The sequence below is a fragment of the Octopus sinensis genome, linkage group LG8 (assembly GCF_006345805.1).
Source record: "Octopus sinensis linkage group LG8, ASM634580v1, whole genome shotgun sequence".
Taxonomy (NCBI): Eukaryota; Metazoa; Mollusca; class Cephalopoda; order Octopoda; family Octopodidae; genus Octopus; species Octopus sinensis.
Genome location: NC_043004.1, coordinates 65306519 through 65314110, shown reverse-complemented (window position 1 = coordinate 65314110; position 7592 = coordinate 65306519). Strand labels below are relative to the sequence as shown.

The following is a 7592-nucleotide window of genomic DNA, read 5'->3' as shown; positions in this document are numbered from 1 at the left end:
GAATTATCATAAAGGAGGGGAGAAGGTAAAGTTTATTAGCATAGATCTTGAGTGACAAGGTAGAGATAGTAATGTGCAGAGGCCGGTTCGTTGCGTCTGTTTCCGCGGGAGTTCGGTAAACAATATTTTTACTGAAAGGAGCAGCAGACACAGAAGTATCTGTGAACGTGAGGGAAAGGGTTACGAAAAAGTAGGTTGCGAGAGACAAAAGATAGATTGGGTAAAAGAAAGAGAAATCAGTGTGAATAACAAATTGAAACAAGCGAAAGAAAAATTCTATGAATGATAGAGAAAGCGACAGACGGTGAGGATAAACGGTGGTTATTTGTAAGTAGAGTGAACACACACATATACAAACACACACACAAACAGAAAAATACAGACACATGAATGTAAGTAGGAGTAGCTGTGTGATAAGTAGCTTGCTTACGAACTTCAAGGTTCCAGGTTCAGTCCCACTGCGTGGAAACTTGTACAAGTGTCTTCTACTATAGCCTTGAGCTGACCAAAGTCTTGTGAGTGTGTTTGGTAGACGGAAACTGAAAGAAGCCCGTCGTATATATGTATGTATACATATATATATATATGTGTGTGTGTGTGTGTGTGTGTAGGTGTGTATATGTTTGTGTGTCTGTGTTTGTCCCTACCCCCAACATCGCTTGACAACCGATGCGTGTGTGTTTACGTCCCCGTAACTTAGCGGTTCGGCAAAAGAGACAGATAGAATAATTACTAGGCTTACAAAGAATAAGACCTGGGATCGATTTGCTCGACTAAAGGTGGTGCTCCAGCATGGCCACAGTCAAATGACAGAAACAAGTAAAAGAGGGTTAGGAGTAATATATTTATATATTTATTACCAATCGGCAAATTCCCCAAAGCCCCAAATTCCGCTGAGATCGACATTTCCTTTCATCCTTTCGGTGTCGATCTAATCGACTCAACCCCACACCGAACTTATTGACCTTGTGTCAAAATTTGAAATCATTATTGATTGGTAAAAGTTACTGAGTGATTCGAGGGTCAGGAGTTTCGTCACTTTGTACTTATCAAACTGCTTTCAAATTATTGATTGCATTAATATAGGCCGGTTAAAACGATAAATGAATAACATTTAATATTTGTATCTAATAATTATCATTTTAACCGATCTACTCAAATGTTGATGTTGTTTGTTCCTTCTCGAGCCACGCCTGACTAATAAGGGCCGGTTTCCTTGGCCTGGACGCCGGTCCGTCGCAGGTGAGCTGCAAGATGCAAGAGGAAGGAGAGAAAGTTGTAGCAAAAGAGTCAGCAGAAGTTCGCCATTCCCTTCTGCCGGAGCCGCGTGGAGCTTAGGTGTTTCGCTCATAAACACACATATCATCCGGTCTGAGATTCGAACCCGCGATCCATCAACCACGGGACCACTGCTCTAACCACTAGACCAAATACCTCCACCTACACAAATGTAATACTCATTATTTGAAATCTGTTTCATAAGTGCCAATGCACGAAACTCTACTGAAGGCAAAACCCCTGAAAATTTGGAGTAGGTGGTCAGCTGATAACATTGACCCCAATGCTTGATTGGTACTTGATTTATCGACCACTAAAGGATGAAAGCCAAAATCGACTATGGCGGAACTTGATGTCAGAATGTAATGACGGACAAAATACCGCTCAGCCTTCCGTCCGGTCTGCTAATGGTTCTGCCAGCTCACCACCTTAAAATATATATACGTGTGTGTGTGTGAGAGAGAGAGAGAGAGAGAGAGAGTGTGTGTGTGTGTGTGGTGTGTGTGTGTGTGTGTGAGTTTGTGTGTGCGTGTGTGTGTATACATCTATAAATATATACATACACACACACGCACACACACATACACACACGCACACACACACAACACACACACACACATATATATATATATATATATATATATATATATATATACATGTGTGTGCATGTGTGGGGGGAGCCTGTGTATGTGTGTGCATGTATATCTGTATAAATACCGCTCAGCCTTCTGTCCGGTGTGCTAAAGATTCTGCCAGCGCGACGCCTTAAAATATATATATATTCTTTACTACCCACAAGGGGCTAAACACAGAGGGGACAAACAAGGACAGACAGAGGGATTAAGTCGACTACATCGACCCCAGTGCGTAACTGGTACTTAATTTATCGACCCCGAAAGGATGAAAGGCAAAGTCGACCTCGGCGGAATTTGAACTCGGAACGTAACGACAGACGAAATACGGCTAAGAATTTCGCCCGGCATGCCAACGTTTCTACCAGCTCGCCGCCTTTAATATATATACGTGTGTGTGTGTGTGTGTGTGTGTGTGTGTGTGTGTGTGTGTGTTCAGAGGGACAATGTAGTGAAAGTTTAGAGAGAATGACGTCCAGACAATGCGATAGACAGAAAAACAAATAGGAGAAATGGAGAAAAATCTTTTAAGATAGAAATGCTTTGCGAAGAGAATTGGAAAAGGTGAATGACAGACTTATAGGGAGATTAAAATGATTTAACAGAGTATAAAAGCATTAGAGTAGGAATTCAGGACTGAAATAAAATGAGAGAAAACTTCAGATTAACGAAGAAAGAAAATAAATAAAAAGTGTGTGGCAAATATATTCAGAAAGAATATAGCGAAAACGAAAATGAGAATGAGAGAGAACGGAATGTATACTGGAAATGTACGGAGAAAATGAAGTGGGGCTAATAGCGTATGTGATTGTGTGAGGGTGAATATATTGTGCAGCCAGAAATATAAAAAAATAACTGGAATAGGAAATTTGTGATATGAAAAGAAAGTAACAATATAGTAAGGTGTTAGATATTTTTTTCTGCTTCACTGATTGACACAGAGGACCTGTCAGAGAGGTCAGTACGTGTGTTGTAATAGAAACGTGACTGGATTGAAAACAGAAATTAAACAATTCAGCAACACTCACTTTGATTGCATTGACACCTTTGAAAATAATGTAGAGCTTGGAAAGGAATAAAAAGAGAACACACACAAAAAAAAACACACACACAAAGAAAGAGTCAAAAAAATAATATAAGAATAGAACGTAAAATAAAAAGAAATGAGAGCAAAATGAGAAACAGTAAAAAAATACCAAGAAAGAACGTACAGAAGTTTTTGAAGATATGGAAGTATTGATTCCATTCTCAGACGTATGAGGAAATGAGAGAGAACCAAAAAATAATAATAATAAAGAAAAAAAAACAAAATGGTTACCGATCTTTTAGATTTCAATATTGTATTTTCGTGCGAGTGAGCGGGAGAGGTGTTCGTTAAAGTTCTTTATTCTTTTGTTTCACACGTCTTTTTACTTGACATAGTGTTTCTAGGAATATAGCACCCAGTGTACCGTCTTCCCCCCAACTCCTGTGGTTGTTGATGGTTATGGTCGTAATGGTGTCGTTGTTAGTGGTGGATGTAGTTAGGGTGGTGGTGGTCGTGGTAGTCGTGGTGGAGATTGTTTCAGTCCCGGGTCAGCCCTGATAATCGAAATCTACATTTAAAACCTTTCCAAACGTGACCATCCTGTCCCTTTTCTTATGTACACGTGACACAAGAACAAATTTTTCAATATGTCCCTTAATTTGACCAGTGGTCTTAAATATTTTACCTATGGACCCTTTTCTTTCCTATTTTGCTCTACAGGAGCTCTAAAGCTATTCCATGTTGGAAAAAATCCCATTATATTTCTAATTCTTTTATACTTTTACTTGTTTCAGTCATTTTGACTGTAGCCATGCTGGAGCACCGCCTTTTAGTCGAAGAAATCGGACAGTGGACTTATTCTTTGTAAGCTTGGTGATTGTTCTATCGGCCTCTTTAGTTACGGGGTCGCAAATATACCAACATCAGTTGTCAAGCTATGGTAGAACAAATACAGACATAAACACAAGCATATACATACATACATACATACATACATACATACATACATACATACATACATACATACATATATATAAATATATATATATATATGTGTGTGTGTGTGTGTGTGTGTGTGTGTATACGGCAAGCTTCTTTCGGTTTCCGTCTACCAAATCCACTCACAAGGCTTTGGTCGGCCTGAGTAGAAGACACTTGCCCAAGGTTCCACGCAGTGGGACGGAACTCGGAACCATGTGGTTGTGAAGCAAGCTTCTTACCACACACACACTCCGTCGCCTACAATAAAATCCTATATTGCCCCCAATGGTCATAAGGACCCTAATTGAGAACCATTGACTTAGATGGTAAGGTATAATCTCATAGAGTTTTACCCACTATTCGTAGCCTGTGAAATTAGTGTTGGGGTGTTGGGTACGCGGTGGCATCGGGTAAGTGTGTGTGGTGGCAGCGGGGTAGCCCATGGTCAATCTGTATCGGAGTCTCTTTGATAAAAGGGATTCCGGCCGTCTTGACCAACCTACTCCTTCTAGGGTTCTGTTGGCATATATTTTCTTAGGAGTCCTGTTTTTGTATGAGATTGTCGAATGTAATTTAAGGGAGATTTAGCTGCTATTTAAACCATTGTTGCTGGTATAGTTTTCATGGCCATTGGGGGGGGGTGTAGTGGTAGCAGAGGTAGCGGAGGCAATAGTGGTAGTGATCATGATGACGATTTAGTACTGTGGTGGCGGCTGCTGCGGTGGTGGTGGTAGTAATGTTGTTGTTGTTGTTGTTCTTGGTGGTTGTGGTGGTGGTAATGTTGCCGTTGTTGTTGGCGGTGGTGGTAGCGGTAGTGGTGGTGGTAGCGGTCGTGGTGCTGGTTGAAATGGTGACGGTGTTATTCAATTATAAGTGTCATGCCATTGTTGCTTGGCAGTGGTGGCGATGATTTTGTTATTCTTTTTATAATTGTTTTTCGTTGTTGTGGTAGTGGAGGGTGTGGTTATGGTATTAGTATTTATCTCGTCAGTATTGTTTGTGATGGTGTTGGTGAAGGTAGTATTTGTGATACTGGTGCGAATACGGCCTATTATTCTACACACACATATACACACACACACACATATATATATATATATATATATATATGAGTACATATACATATAGGTCCATATATGCATTTTTATCATGTGTATGTATCTCCCCCTCTTGTTTTTTTCTCACTTCTCTCATCTCCAATTTTTCCTCTCTCCTTCACAGTTCTCTATCTGTTAATCTCTCTGCCTCACTCTTCTTTCCTTGCTCATGTGACTCCAACGTGATCATCGGCCATCATTCTTTCTTCTCCTAACTTGGTTTTCTTTCTTTCTCTCCGTCGTAGCTGGATCATGGAAAACGTGTTCTTGTCTCTCTCCTGTCCAAGTTTGATTAACGCGTTCCCCACCACAACCTCGACTAGGCTTAGCAACCCTTCCTGTTCATTTTCACTGTCTTGTTTTTGTTACCAATTTTGACCCTCCGCAAAATCCCAAATTTCATTTAATTTGCTTTACGGGAGCAACTGTTTTATCGAAAGTGTATCTTGTGAAATGCTCAAAATAGGAGAAGCGTTTGACAATAAGGAATAACTTATTGCCAATCCGGAGATCTCGACCAAATATTTCCATAAGAGAGTAACCGCCATTACACGTACCCAATATCCACGTGTTGATGTTAAATGGAGCAATTCATCATGTCTTTCACCCAAGAAATCAAAACGCAGGAACCAGGAATAAATATTGGTTACAAATTTTTGGCATAAAGTGAGTAACATTGGGGAAGGATGTATGTCGATTACATCGACCCCAGTATTCAAGTTGTACTTATTTCATCGATCCCGAAGGCATGAAAGGTAAAGTCGACCTCAGTGAAATTTGAACTCAGAACGTAAAGACGTACAAAATGATGCTAAGCATTTTGCCCGGCGTGCTAAAGATTCTGGCGGGTCGTCACCTTACCTGGAATAAATAGTCATTTCTACTCTAGACACCAGGCCCGAAATTTGGGAGAAGTAGGCCAGTCGATTACATCGTAAATACAGTCGATATACCTATTTTTTTTACTACCCACAAGGGGCAAAACACAGAGAGGACAAACAAAGACAGACAAACGGATTAAGTCGATTATATCGACCCCAGTGCGTAACTGATATTTAATTTATCGACCCCGAAAGGATGAAAGGCAAAGTTGACCTCGGCGGATTTTGAACTCAGAACGTAGCGGCAGACGAATTACCGCTAAGCATTTCGCCCGGCGTGCTAACGAGTCTTTTCTACTCAAGGCACAAGACGCGAAATTTTGGGGGAGGGTGCCAGTCGATTAGATCAACTCCGGTATGCAACTGGTACTAAATTTATCGACCGCGAAAGGATGAAATGCACAGTCGACCTCGGCAGAATTTGAACTCTGAACGTAAAGACAGGCGAAATACCTATTTCTTCACTACCCACAAGGGGCAAAACACAGAGAGGACAAACAAAGACAGACAAACGGATTAAGTCGATTATATCGACCCCAGTGCGTAACTGATACTTAATTTATCGACCCGGAAAGGATGAAAGGCAAAGTCGACCTCGGCGGAATTTGAACTCAGAACGTAAAGACAGTCGATATACCTATTTCTTTACTACCCACAAGGGGCAAAACACAGAGAGGACAAACAAAGACAGACAAACGGATTAAGTCGATTATATCGACCCCAGTGCGTAACTTATATTTAATTTATCGACCCCGAAAGGATGAAAGGCAAAGTTGACCTCGGCGGAATTTGAACTCAGAACGTAGCGGCAGACGAAATACCGCTAAGCATTTCGCCAAGCGTGCTAACGAGTTTTTTCTACTCTAGGCACAAGGCGCGAAATTTTGGGGAAGGGTGTCAGTTGATTAGATCAACTCCGGTATGCAACTGGTACTAAATTTATCGACCCCGAAAGGATGAAATGCACAGTCGATCTCGGCAGAATTTGAAATCTGAACATAAAGACAGACGAAATACCAATTTCTTTATTGCCCATTGGGGGCTCAAACATTAAAATGGACAGAACAACTGATGGGATCAGTGAAGCGATATGATTTTACATATAATGTGACTTGAAAAATTTAAATATAATATATAAAAAATCGAATGTACTTAACAATTCAAAAACAATACAAATGAAGCGATGATCAGGCCACGCTCCGACCTCACAAACCCCGATCTACCGCTGGTACCTTTTTTCTTCTTTTCTCCGTCTATTCACAAGTTCCTTGCACGCACAACACTCGTGCAACATGCTTCCATCTATTTTGGAAGGTACACTCCGACAGACACCTCTTCTCCAGTTTTAAAGAAATACCTATTTCTTTACTACCCACAAGGGGCTAAACACAGAGAGGACAAACAAGGACAGTCAAACGAATTAAGTCGATTATATCGACCCCAGTGCGTAACTGGTATTTATTTAATCGACCCCGAAAGGATGAAAGGCACAGTCGACCTCAGCGAAATTTGAACTCAGAGCGTAGCGGCAGACGAAATACTGCTAAGCATTTCGTCCGGCGTGCTAACGTTTCTGCCAGCTTGCCGCCTTCTTACCTGGAATAAATATTGCAAGAGGTCATTCTCTACACTCCGTGAGACCCTGGATTAAGTTTTTGACCCCTAATTTTATGTTATTTTATTAAAAGAATAACAA

At 40.8% G+C, this 7592-nt stretch overlaps 1 long non-coding RNA gene across 1 annotated transcript in view; it reads left to right on the top strand.

Annotated features, from left to right (window-relative positions):
• LOC118764566 overlaps positions 1-5899 on the top strand; it is a 22327-nt gene extending 16428 nt beyond the window's left edge. The window contains exon 4 of the long non-coding RNA XR_005000388.1: positions 5890-5899. This is a non-coding gene — a long non-coding RNA (uncharacterized LOC118764566). The remainder of the gene's footprint in view (positions 1-5889) is intronic.
• Positions 5900-7592: the final 1693 nt, after the last annotated feature.